The 14,532-nt window shown below is 36.6% G+C and overlaps 1 protein-coding gene across 6 annotated transcripts in view; it reads right to left on the reverse strand.

Annotated features, from left to right (window-relative positions):
* LOC129621292 (uncharacterized) overlaps nt 1-14,532 on the reverse strand; it is a 694,734-nt gene that overhangs the window by 59,676 nt on the left and 620,526 nt on the right. The window lies entirely within an intron of this gene.

The raw sequence follows: 14,532 nt of genomic DNA on the forward strand, positions 1-14,532 counted from the left end.
GACTCATTCCAAAAGCAGGTATCTAACACTATCCTTGGAGAAGGCAATGGCACCACACTCCAGTACTCTTGCCTGGAAAATCCCGTGGATGGAGGAGCCTGGTAGGCTGCAGTCCATGGGGTCGCTAAGAGTCGAGCACGACTGAGCGACTTCACTTTCACTTTTCACTTTCATGCATTGGAGAAGGAAATGGCACCCCACTCCAGTGTTCTTGCCTTGAGAATCCCAGGGACGGGGGAGCCTGGTGGGCTGCCGTCTATGGGGTCTCACAGAGTCGGACACGACTGACATGACTCAGCAGCAGCAGCAGCAGCACTATCCTGAACTTGACAACAGAATGGTACACAATTCAAGGAAGATCCTGATCACAGAGCTTCCTTCATCTGTGAAGAAACTCAAAAAATAGACAAGTAAAGAAAGACAATATTAAAAAGTGATCAGGATTTTTTTCTTAAATTCCACTGTGATAGAATTAAGTGTAATTAAACAGGTACAGGGAGGAGGCACACACTATACAAAATGAAATGATCAACAAATTCTCCTTGAAAAATCTTTACAAGACCATAACTATGAAAATGAACCAGCCGTGAAAAACTTATTGTGAATTCAATGAAGGAAAGGGATATAACAAATGCAAAGACCACAAGAGAAGAAAGACCTTGGCATGCTCGAGTAAGAGAAAGAAAGCTCTTGTAGCTGGAACCTAGAAAAAGAAGTGATAAGTATAAAACAAAACAGGTGAAACGCAGATCATGTGATGTCTTGTAGGCCAAAGGAAGCATTTGGTTTTGATTCTAAATACAACAATAAGTCATTAAGGACTTTTTATTGTTGTTTTATTTTTGGTTTAAGTTTTAACAGAGAGCCATGACCTGATTTCAGTTTTTAAAAGAGCTTAATTACAACCTACAAAGAATGGCTTGTAAGCAACAAGAGTAAGAGTAGAAATAAAGTTATTACAGTTTAAAGGTGACATGGATTTGGACCATCACAATAAGAGTGGAGATGGAAAGAAGTGAACCAATTCAAGACACAAATTAAAGACAAATCAATCAGGATCCATTGATGAATTAAATATAAGGGATGGGCATGAAGGAAAGGGAGAAATAAAGGAAAATCCAGGGTTGGTGGCTTAAGAAGATGAGCACTAGTATAATGGTATATTACAGTACAGTTGTCAAGATGCCAAATTTTTTCCACTAATTATATTGCAAAGATATTTTTCTAATAGTATAGAAACAGTAAAATACAATATGAGGAGAAATTAATTATGGGTCAGAGGACTTTGATATGTTACTTGCTGTACGAGGCTTTCTCGCAAACCAAAAACTATAAATATAACTACCAAATGATTGTGAAAATTAAATGAGATGGCACAGGCAAAAGTAATCAGCACAATATCTAACACACAGTATTTACTCAGTATGTATTGGTTAAATATAAATATAGATACATTTTGATCACCTTGATGACTAATGGAAGATATTCTGGTACCAATGGATTTGTTTTTTTTTTTATTTTTTTTAAATCTCATAGAGATTGATAAACACCCTATTCTAAAATGTCATACATTTATCTATCATTTTGTTAATCTTGTCAAGTTTATTATAGAGTAGATTTAGCTTTACTTAAAGAGGTTAATTTGTAGGTGCTCTCAGTGTATTTTCTAAAATATGTCAAACAATAAACTGTCAAAACAGGAATAAAAGGAAGGCATTAAAGAATTTGACATTAGGTTGTTTAGGGGTAAATTCCATTTCAGTTCTTTCTTATAGTCTGTGCAAATCAATTAAATCTCTCTAAAAAGAGGTTTTAATTATGGTAGCAGAGAAGTAGAATAGATGATCTTTTAAACCATATTTATGTCAGGCCTCTAGGATGGGAGGAAATATACTGCATTCCTTGCTGATAATAGCTAATTAGATAATGAGTTTATATACATAAAAATTCCTCTGTCAGTTCTAAAGTATAATTAATTCTTTCTGCAAATGTTGACTGAGTATATTCTATGTCCCTGACCAAGCACATATATTCTTAGAGCTAACAGTCCAGTTACAGGACAATAAGGAATAATTGAATGAATAAATTGATCACTCCACAAAAAAGTAAGATAATTATTAAGGCCAAGAAATAAACAGGAAGATGTAGGAAATGGAAAGTAACTTAACGGGGTGGGTTTCTTTACTCAATGTAGGCCCTATGCAGAAACTATCATTTCAGCTGGAGGTTGAAAGATGAAAGTACTCCAGCCTCATGATCCAATGAAAACAGAGTTCTTGAGATAAAAACAAATATAAATGTCTAAGCTGGGAATAAGTTTTACTGTTGAAGCAAAATGAGAAAACTAAAGTGGACAAAGAAGAAGAAACAGGAGAGAGCACAGTATGAGAAGAGGTGTGAGAGTAGGCAGAGGCCAGATTTCTGATGAGTACATAGGCCATGGAAAGTAATTTGAATTTCTTTTAGCATAATGGAAAATATATATAATATTTAAACAGTAGACCTACATACTTCAAAATAACCAATTGACAAGATTAGAGACAAATGGATCATTTAGCAGGCTAATAATCATGGAGGCAGTAATGATGGAAAAGATGAAAAGTGATAAGGTTTGGGGAAATACATTTAACATAGGGTTAAATTGCTGGTGGCTTGGATGTACAGAACAAGGCGATAGTAACTCCTGTATATACTTTTTATATATAGGCAGCATCACTTACTGAGATGTAGAAGGCTAGAACAGGAGCAGGATGATGGAAACTGAGGGGTACAACCAAAAGCGAGTGTTTTCTTGGAAACAAATGAAGTTTAGAATACCAACTACACATCTATATGAAGCTTTTGTAAAGGTAGGAAAAGTATATCATTCTTAAGCTCAGAGATTGGGGCTGAATATGTAAACTTAATAGTCATGAACATAAGATGCTATTAAAAGTCACAGGACTACATTAGATCATATAAGGAGAGAGTGTAGACCTGAAAATAATTCTGAGATTTCTAAGTTGAGAAACAAGGATTGACCACTGGACTTATCAAGACGGAAGGTACTGGTGACTTTGACAAAAGCAGTTTCAGTAGATCATGGGAAAAATGTTTAACGGAAGTGGACTGAAAAGTAGAGGTGTGGAGAGAATAGTAGAAATAGTGTGTCTAGAATACATGTGTGAAAAAGAGCAGACAAATAAGGTAGGCACTAGAGGAATATTGTGAAGACTAGAATTTATTAAGAATAAGAATTTATTGAGGAAGATACTGTAATTTTTTTTTAATTTTTCATGGCAATTTTTAGATAGAAGAAATTAATTGATTGTGAAAAGAAATAAGCTACACCTGCAGAAGCAAAATCCTTGAGTAGATCACAAGCAAAGAATCTAACAACCAAGTTGATCAAGTGGAAAAAAACTGGCTTTCCATTGGCACGGAGAGGTTTCACTAATTTCAACAGGAAAGAAGCAAAGGTACATGGGTACAATAGTAAATCAGTCAATCTCCACTGCAATCTCTTCCCTCCACAAGAATTAGTTCCATATAGTGTAAAAGTATGGGCTGTGGAGTCCAATTGTGGTTTAGTCTCTCAGTCGTGTCCAACTCTTTGTGACCCCATAGACTATATCCCATCAGGTTCCTCTGTCTGTGGGATTTCCCAGGCAAGAATACTTGAGTGGGTTGCCATTTCCTAATCCAGGGGAGTCCAGTTGACTTGGTTCAAATATCAGCTCACTGTGACCATGAAAAAAATCTGCTTGTGTCTCAGTCTTTCATCTGTAGATGGGGATAATAATAGTATCTACCTCAGAGGTACTTTTGAGATAAGGCAAATGAAACTTTAAGACCCACAGTAGACAAGGAGTACCAAACAAATGTGATTGTTATTGTTGCCATTACTATTATTATAGCACTGTTATGTTACTATGTGCTGAGCTGTGCTTAGTTGTTCAGTCATGTCCGACTCTTTGAGATCCCATGCACTGTAGCCCTCCTGGATGGTCTATCCATGGAATTCTCCAGGCAAGAGTACTAGAGTGGGTACCCATTCCCTTCTCCAGGAGATCTTCCCTACCCAGGAATGGAACCTGCATCCCCAGTGTCTTCTGCATTGCAGGCAGACTCTGTACCACTGAGCCACCAGGGAAATACATAATAACCCTTATCAGCAATTAATAACTTGGAACCAAAATGGACATATAAAAGAATCAAACCTTGTAATGAAATGCTCCTTGAGGAGAATACTAGGAAAATGTTCTTGGAGCTTATTAGAGTCAGTATTTAATTGGTAGTTTCTGTTGCACATAAATTTATATTCTTTCAAAAAACTGCTAGAGAAGTAGTTTCCCTGTATTTGTCTCCCTCTTTTAGTGAAAAAAAAAAAAAGAAAATAGCAAATAGAATCAAATGGTTTGTGCATAATAAATATGCTCTGCCTTGAACTGTGTATTACATAGAATCCCAAAACAAAGGTTTCACTAATGTTTATTACTGAGTATTATACTGAATCTTGGAAACAGAATGTGCTCCAAATATATTCAACCCAGAATATTTTCATATATTCAGAGCACTAAAAGATAGCAGAAATGCACTCTCTCCCTGTATCATTGATATAAACTCCTCTTTATATAATAAACTTTTCTGGAAATGAAGCAAAAATAATTTTTAAATTCTCATAAGGATACTGATGAAACATACTGTCTAATACCCTTTGTACTGTCAGGAAGGACATATGTTTCACAAAACAAGATGAGAGAGTAGAAACAAATATACTAGGTTGAACCATATGCAACTCCCAAAATTTGATCCCTTTTTGTTGGCAAAAATATTTTCATGATTCAGCTTAATAGATGAGAACCAGAGTAGAAAATTACATTAACCAGTCATATGCTTGAGATACCTATAAGCAGTCAGTTTCCCAAGTGAGATTAAATAATAGATAGAATCTAAATTTTGTAAATAACTCAAACTTTTAAACAGATGAAAGCTATATATGTCCTGAACTTTTAACTTAATTAACTTTTAGGAAATCATGTGGAAAAAATAATAAATTTTTATACTAAGATGAAGAATATGAGCATTCAATTTTGTTCTATTATATAAGAAATGACAGTTTATAGCTATTTAAAGTTTTCATGCCTATTTTAAAGGGCATTTTTTCCCCTACTTTAATTTAACCACATCCTCAGAACTTTCCAAGATCCAAGAGCCACCCCAGAAGCTTCACATTAAATGTCAGATCATCTGTTGTCTACTACATTGGCTTTTTAATACAAGCTTGATATTATCTAATTAGAGAGAACTTTAACTTTGGGGGAATGAAATTATGTGAAAGCTCAATTCTTTATTTCAAAGCTTCTGCCAAAGCTGTCCTCAGCCTCAAGGAACTGGTTAAGGAGTCCACTATCCCACTGCTTGATCATACCATCTAGCATCACCCAGTGTCCCCTTGATGGTCACAGGAAGCCAGAAAACACTCTGGCGAGACCAGCAATTGTGGTTCAATAAGAATCAGTAAAAGGTCAGCAGCTTCTAAGTTTGATCTTTCTCCTTCTAGATTCACATACATTAAATACAAAAGTCTCCAAAGAGTCAATGCTTAAGGCTAAGCAGTAAAAAAGAACGGGGGATGTATTTAACAATGGTACTTCCACAAATTTTATATATATGTGTGTATGTGTATATATATATATGTGCATACTTCAATAGCTTAGGGCAGGTCTCACCTGTTTTATCACATACAGGTGGAACACTTTTGACCCAAAATTTATAAGAAACATGCCAATTCACAAGTGGCAGGTTGTTTTTTTGTTCAGTAAAATTAAATCAGAAAAAAATTTTGAGAGTATAATTTGATAACTAATGTATGCCTGAGTTAGCTCATCTTATTATGAAAGCAAAACAGGACCTCTTCAGCAGAAGATAATGCTTTTCTGTTTATAAAAGGCTATTACAAGTGATTTCATTTAATCATTAGTAGGTAACATTGAAGTATATAAAATCCCACTTGACTGTTGAGGAAAAGGAAGTCTAAATTGAGCAGATTTGCACAAGTTGATATAGCAAGTAGTGAAATAACTAAAATTCTTATTACCTGACTACATACACACCTCTCTTTCTTAGGGCATACTAAATATATCATGGCATATATGAAGAGATGCTCAGTAAGCCTTAAACATAATGCTGTCCTTTATTCCCTATTCCTTTTAGAGACTTGGCCATCATCAGTTCTTGTCATTACGTGGTTTTATTGCTTATAGTCATGGTCAGTGAAAAATCAATGACTTCCCTGAACTCACAATATCAGTCTAGGTACTCTTAGTTGTATTTAAGTCCTAAAAGAGGCCCTGAGAGAGGACTCTGAGTCAAGCAAAACAAAAAATCCAAAGAACGAACAAACAAAACAGAAATAACCAAAATAAAACAAAAAAGAGACAAACATAACAAAATACAAATAAGCAAAACAAAACTGCTCAAGAAACCCAGTTTTTGCAGTAACTATTCTAAACTCTATTTAAAAATATATATATATATATTTTTCTGCATTCTTTTGTGTACCATACTATTCCAATGAACAGAGTACTGACTTGTAGAAAAAAGATAACATTAAGATAATTTTTTTCTTTATGTGGTTCTCTTACTATTGTAAGAATGAATAGTTCTTTAGCTTTCAAGGTTATTATAAATTCTGGTGATAATTTTAGGAAAGAATATAAAAGTTAAAAATCTTGAGTATTTTGTGTTTCCACATACTATTGTATTGCCTTCTTATATATGATACATGGGCTTCCCTGGTGGCTCAGATGATAAAGAATCTGCCTGCAATTCAGGAGACCTGGGTTCAGTCCTTGGGTCTGGAAGATACCCTGGAGGAGGGAATGGCTACCCACTCCAGTATTCTTGCCTAGAGAATTCCATGAAAAGAGGAGGCCTGGAGGGCTACAGTCCATGGGGTCTCAAAGAATCAGACAAAACTGAGTGACTCACACTTTTACTTTCACATATGATAATTAGAAAATAAGCTCTTGGAACATATTTTTTGATGATTTCTTTACAGCTTTATCAATACTTACTATGCTGTCTAAGCATGATTTGAGAAAACTATTACCATTGATATTTTAACTTATTTTGCTGTTTTTTTATGTTTTATAGCAACAATAGTGTTAATATTAGGAATTCAAATCATTTGAGGGTAGAGAAAAACAGATGTAAATTGCAATCAAACAAATTCTTGTTGCTGTTGTATGTGTGTAACAATATTACAAATAAAGATGTTAGTCCATGCATGGAATAAATAGAAAAATTGCTCAGCCGTAAGGTGTAGGATCAATCAACTTAGTCTTCCTAACTGTGAATACATTTGTAGGCAATTCCAAGAATGTTAAAACTTTAGATCTTGAGGGAAAAATGTTATGCTAAAGTCATAAAATTTGCTACTCCTGAAACAATATACTGTTTAGCCTTCATTGGGAAGATAAGAATATTGTGCAGTGGGCTGCAGGGAACTTGAATTAGCTCAGTCAATTAAGTCATGATTAATTTATGTTAGATGCTTCTCTCCTGAGTCTGTAAAAGACAAGATTTTAGTTAACCAGCAGTATTTAGTTTAAAAAGTAAAGTCTTTAAAAATAAATTCTAGAGAGATAAAAATTGACTATTGACACAATCAATGGGCAGCAAGAGTCCCGTTTTAATTTATGTCAATGGAAGTTAAAATAAATTTAGAAACTAATAAGAACAGGGTTGCTCCCTTCAAATGGATGACCAAATTTCCCAGATAGTTATTAGCATTAGCATGGCTTATACAGCAGTGCTGCCTGGACGTGTGACAAATCATAAGTATGCACAAGAGCAAAGCCTTTCTTTCTTTGCATCAATTGCTGCCGCTAGTGATAAGTTCATGTTCTCTCTAGGTCTAACAAGAAACATTCAATTTTCTAGCGCCTTCGGTCAAAAATGATTCTGCAGAGGCTGTGAGTAGATTTTGATTACTCTAATTATCCATCTGAACATAATACATGAGCCTAATGGGCCTTTGTGTATTTAGGGTACATTGAGGGAGCATGTGGTTGTAGACCTAGCTGGGTTCCTAAACCTCAGAGTAAATAATAGAGGGCTCATGCAATCTGTTCAAGGGAAAAAGCAAAAATGAATCTTAAAGAAAATGCTGCAGCCGCATTCATACAGTAGCTCAGGTAAGCTAAATATTGTGGAAAACATTTAATTGAAGACAAGAGTAGCACTTAGGATTGATCTTTCTTTAAAAGAAACCAAGGAGGGCAGTATGCACTTTTAGAAATATCTTTTTGGCTGATAAAGAGAAGTTATATGGCTGATTTGATTCACCTCATTTGTCTGAAAACATTTGAATTAACACTGCCTGTGTAACTTGAGTTCTAGAAAAGTTATGAATAATGTCATCATATAGGATTAACTTTGATAGGGCAATTACTCTCTATGAGGCAATGAATAGATACTACTACAAGTTCAAATATTATGCTTCCAAGAATACCATGTGTGAATTTTGCTAGGCCTAATAAAATGTTTGAGAACGTAGGATCTGTAGTTCAGATTGCAGACTGCCTGGGTTTAAATTCTGAACATATCAAATAGTTGTGCAATCTTGAACAATTTATTTGACTTCAATTTTCTTCATATGTACCACAAGGATGATAAAATAATAGTCTATACTATAAAAGTTATCATTAGGAATGATGTGTATGTATATACACACACACACACACATTATACCTGTAGCACTTTGTCTGACATTTAGTCAAAGCTCAGGAAATACTAGCTCTAATTATTGTTTTTAGCATTTCTATCACTTGTCCCCTTACTTGAATGGTATGGGAGGTAGTATTGGGCTGGGGGGTCATTATCGGTTTCTAGATTAAAACACACAGTTCCATGATTCTAAGACCTTTGCCTTGTAGTCAAAAAGAAGAAAGAGCAGAAAGGGATGAATTAGAGCCTGTTTACCTAACCAAGAGCCATCTGAGGCTCATCTCTCTTCTGAGGCATAGTCTAGGGCAAAGTGGAACATCTCATGTAAAATAATGGTGGTTAAATACAGAAGGCTTTCTAAATATGTTCTTATATTCCTTCTAAATTAAACTTTAGCTTCTATCATTATTTTTTAAATATATCAAAATAATGCCATTACACCTAATTAAAATCACAGCTAGTGTGTTACATAAAATAGCTGAGATTGTAACAATTAATTTCCTATTTATTTACTTCTTACACTTTTGATTTTGAAACATATGCTTACAAAGGAAAGGAGGCAAGGACTCTATTTGAATTTTTTTGTTTGTTTTTACATATACTGAATATTTTTTATGTGTTACTAAGAATTCTGGCTAAGGTCATCAGTGTCAGATATGAAGTAACTGTTCACAAAAATATGACAGAGATAGACACATTCTCCATGATTGCAAATGCCTAAGTGCTCACATTATTCTTCATGAACCACATGCTTCAAGTAGTGATCAAGCCTAGCCATCGTCCTTCTCACGGGCAATGTGGCATGAAGAAGAGGCCCATCTTTGTGACATGCCATGTTTCACTGCCAGCATGAGAGGATCTGGGTTTTTTTTTCTCTTTTTTGGCCAGTCATTTGGTAAGTAATGATATGGTAGCTCAAATATGTCATTTTTCAGCAGTAACTATCATAATTTCTATTGGTGCAGAAAATCAACAATGGTTGTTCACAATGACTGAAGACTAACTGCACAATGGAAAGACAGGCGTTTTCACAACAGTGGCACTTGTACTGGGGCCTTGAAAACAAAACAAGGGTATGAAAAGTGTTGTGTGTGTGTGCATTTTTTGTTTGTTTGTTTGTTTTAGTGAATGTGAAGATGCCCTTGTGTAATGATAGACTGGTGTCTCCAAAAAGGAAAATTAAAAACTGAACTGTTTATGAGGTCTGACAAAGGATAGATCACTAGAAATAATTTTAGAGAATTGGTCTAAAAAAAAACAGAGAAACATGGAGATGTTACGTGTCTGTATAAAATTCAAGCCCTTTTGAAGACTCGGGGAAATGGTAAATACAATAACAATCTCATGTGCTTAATTGTTACCCAAATCCTTTGTTTAAAATACTGCTGCTGCTAAGTCGCTTCAGTCGTGTCCGACCCTGTGCGACCCCATAGATGGCAGCCCGCCAGGCTCCCCCATCCCTGGGATTCTCCAGGCAAGAACACTGGAGTAGGTTGCCATTTCCTTCTCCAATGCATGAAAGTGGAACGTGGAAAGTGAAAGTGAAGCCGCTTAGTCGTGTCAGACTCTCAATGACCCCATGGACTGCAGCCTACCAGGCTCCTCCATCCATGGGATTTTCCAGGCAAGAGTACTGGAGTGGGGTGCCATTGCCTTCTCCAGTTTAAAATACTAGCAAGTTTATTTTCTTATTAAGGAATACAGTCCATCGTAAGCAACTTGGAAAATATAGCTAGACAGAATATCATTTAAATAATCCATTATCCCACTAACTACCTTTGCATGAGTTCATTTTACACAAAGCAACTGCTGTGATTTTTGTAAATTGCTCATCTGCTCAGAATCCTCTAATGGATCCCTGGCACACCTCAAAGTCTAAATGACTTTCCCTGCCTACATAGCCCCAAATAACCTGGCCCCAGGCTTTCTCTGTTTCTCCCTAATTTGCCATCACTTTTGCCTTACCTCATTCTGCTCCAGTCCAGAATATTGAGCTAGGATTTCTCAAACATTCCAAGCTCATTCCTACTACAGGGCATTTCCAGCTGTTCCTTGACTAGAACTTTCTTTATCCAGGTACTCATGACCTTGGCTATGGATTCATTCAGGTCTCTACTCAGCATCAGCCCTCAAATAGGCCATCCTGAGCACCCCATCTGAAGCAACACCCTTCCCATAACCCCCTCTTCTGAATCCTACCACTTCTTAACCTCCTTTTGGCACCATTATATAACTTTGGATTGCATATTAATTTTTTTAATCTCCATGTCATGTATATTCACTAAAATGTAAGCTTCCTGAGGATGTTTTTGTTCATCAGTGCATCCCCAGTGCTGATCAAAACTCTTCACCTACAACATGCTCTCAAAAATATCTGTTGAATAAATGAATATCCACTGTTAACATTCTGATTATAAAAATTAAAAATAATGCCTTGGGCTGCTAATTTGGGGCATTCTTCTAAATGCTTTACATGTGCAAACATATTGAATCCTCCTAACAATCAGATAAGAAAGGTGTCATTATTTTTCCCAATCTGATGAGTGAGGAAACTGAGACAACAGAAATACTTGCCCAAGATAGAGTTAGTAACTGACAGAATCAGAATATGAAACCAGGCAGGCTGGCCTCATAGCCAAAATCTAAATCACTAGTCAACCGTGTCCTTTCTTTCTCACTGTTATACAAACACACACACACACACACACTTACATGCACAAATGTGCACAGAAGGGCAGAACTAACAGTATTTGGAGAATATTTTCCACATAATTAAATATGCTCTGGCAAGATTACTTTATGCCTGTACCATATTTCATTCTATGAGTTTGTCAGAAGGATGTTTAAACCATTCTCATATGATGAACATTTATAGATATTAGTCTTTTACTATTGTTATTAATATAATTAATATTATTTTTTATAAATTAAATTAGTAGATAAGTGCATTTTTTCTCAGGGTTTTAAATTTTATATTACCAAATTGTTCTCCAGAAAAATATAACATAATATAAATTTCTTCATACCTTTACAAACCTGCTGCTAAGTCACTTCAGTCGTGTCCGACTCTGTGTGACCCCATAGATGGCAGCCCACCAGGCTCCCCTGTCCCTGGGATTCTCCAGGCAAGAACACTGGAGTGGGTTGCCATTGCCTTCTCCAATGCTTGAAAGTGAAAAGTGAAAGTGAAGTCGCTCAGTCGCGTCCAACCCTCAGCACCCCCATGGACTGCAGCCTACCAGGCTCCTCCGTCCATGGGATTTTCCAGGCAAGAGTACTAGAGTGAGGTGCCATTGCCTTCTCCGTACAAACCTGAGTATATATATTTAAAATTTTATTCATTTTGATAAGAAAATTTTATTTAATATGTGCCTGCTTTTTCAGAGGGGTTGAACCAAGAAAATTAGAAATATCAAGGGAACATTTCATGCAAAGATGAGCAATATAAAGGACAAAAATGGTATGGACCTAACAGAAGCAGATAGTAAGAAGAGGTGGCAAGAATACACACAAGAAGTATACAAAAAAGATCTTCACGACCCAGATAATCACAATGGTGTGATCACTCACCTAGAGCCAGACATCCTGGAATGTGAAGTCAAGTGGGGCTTAGAAAGCATCACTATGAACAAAGCTAGTAGAGGTGATGGAATTCCAGTTGAGCTATTTCAAATCCTAAAAGATGATGCTGTGAAAGTGCTTCACTCAATATTCCAGCAAATTTGGAAAACTCAGAAGTGGCCACAGGACTAGAAAAGGTCAATTGTCATTCCAATCCCAAAGAAAGGTAATGCCAAAGAATGCTCAAACTACCACACAATTGCACTCATCTCACACGCTAGTAAAGTAATGCTCAAAATTCTCCAAGCCAGTCTTCAAGAATACGTGAACCATGAACATCCAGATGTTCAAGATGGTTTTAGAATAGGCAGAGGAACCAGAGATCAAATTGCCAACATCTGCTGGATCATCAAAAAAGCAAGAGAGTTTCAGAAAAAATCTAGTCTGCTTTATCGACTATACCAAAGCCTTTGACTGTGTGGATCACCACAAACTGTGGAAAATTCTGAAAGAGATGGGAATACCAGACCACCTGACCTGCCTCTTAAGAAATCTGTATGCAGGTCAGGAAGCAACAATTAGAACTGGACATGGAACAACAGACTGGTTCCAAATAGGGGAAGGAATACGTCAAGACTGTATATTGTCACCCTGCTTATTTAACTTATATGCAGAGCACATCATGAGAAACGCTGGACTGGATGAAGCACAAGCTGGAACAAAGATTGCCAGGAGAAATATCAATAACCTCACATATGCAGATGACAGCACTCTTATGGTTATGGCAGACTGTGAAGAAGAACTAAAGAGCCTCTGATTAAAGTGAAAGAGGAGAGGGGAAAAGTTGGCTTAAAACTTAACATTCAGAAAACTAAGATCATGGCATCCAGTCCCATTACTTCATGGCAAATAGATGGGGAAACAGTGGAAACAGTGGTGGACTTTATTTTGGGGGGCTCCAAAATCACTGCAGACAGTGACTGCAGCCATAAAATTAAAAGACATTTGCTCCTTGGAAGAAAAGCTATGACCAACCTAGACAGCATATTCAAAAGCAAAGATATTACTTTGCCAACAAAGGTCCGTCTAGTCAAGGCTATGGTTTTTCCAGTAGTCATGTATGGATGTGAGTGTTGGACTATAAAGAAAGCTGAGTGCCAAAGAATTGATGCTTTTGAACTGTGGTATTGGAGAAAACTCTTGAGAGTCCCTTGGACTGCAAGGAGATCCAACCAGTCCATCCTAAAGGAAATAAGTCCTGAATATTCATTGGAAGGACTGATCGCTGAAGCTGAAACTCCAATACTTGGCCACCTGATGCAAAGAACTGACTCATTTGAAAAGACCCTGATTCTGGGAAAGATTGAAGGCAGGAGGAGAAGGGGATGACAGAGGATGAGATGGTTGGATGGCATCACCAACTCAATGGACATGAGTTTGAGTAAACTCTGGGAGTTGGTGATGGACAGGGAGGCCTGGAGTGCTGCAGTCCATGGTGTCTCAAAGAGTCTGACATGACTATGCAACTGAACTGAACTGAACATTCTTTATAAATTTATTTCCTCATTTTTGGACTTACCCTTTTTAACTAAATTTTTAAAATTTTGTTTTATAGAATTATTCATATATTAAGTTTAGTAATACTTAGTCATATGTTTTTGAAATATTTTTCAAGTTTATAACTGCCTTAAAATTTTTCTTATGTTGTTTTATGCATAAAAGAAATTTTGGTTATATAATTATGTGTGTGTGTCTTTTATCCTGTGATTACCAACACTAGTTATATACATTATTAAGCAAATGCCATAATGCTTACTATATTTAAGCTATTTCCAAGTCCTAGGTTTTATTCACATGCTGCTGCTGCTGCTGAGTCGCTTCAGTCGTGTCCGACTCTGTGCAACCCCGTAGAAGGTAGCCCACCAGGCTCCCCCATCCCTGGGTTTCTCCAGGCAAGAACACTGGAGTGGGTTGCCATTTCCTTCTCCAATGCATGAAAGTGAAAAGTGAAAGTGCAGTCGCTCAGTCGTGTCCGACTCCTAGCGACCCCCTGGACTGCAGCCTACCAGGCCCTTCCATCCATGGGATTTTCCAGGCAAGAGTACTGGAGTGGGGTGCCATTGACTTCTCCATTTATTCACATGCTTTTATTCTAAAACTGAAACCACATTTGCAAGGCACTGTGTTCTGACATTCATCTTTTATATCAGATGAGTCATTGGGCGCACCTGGTATTTCCTCTAAAACTGAAGTGCTAGC

This window comes from Bubalus kerabau, chromosome 10, assembly GCF_029407905.1.
Source record: "Bubalus kerabau isolate K-KA32 ecotype Philippines breed swamp buffalo chromosome 10, PCC_UOA_SB_1v2, whole genome shotgun sequence".
NCBI classification, from domain to species: Eukaryota; Metazoa; Chordata; class Mammalia; order Artiodactyla; family Bovidae; genus Bubalus; species Bubalus kerabau.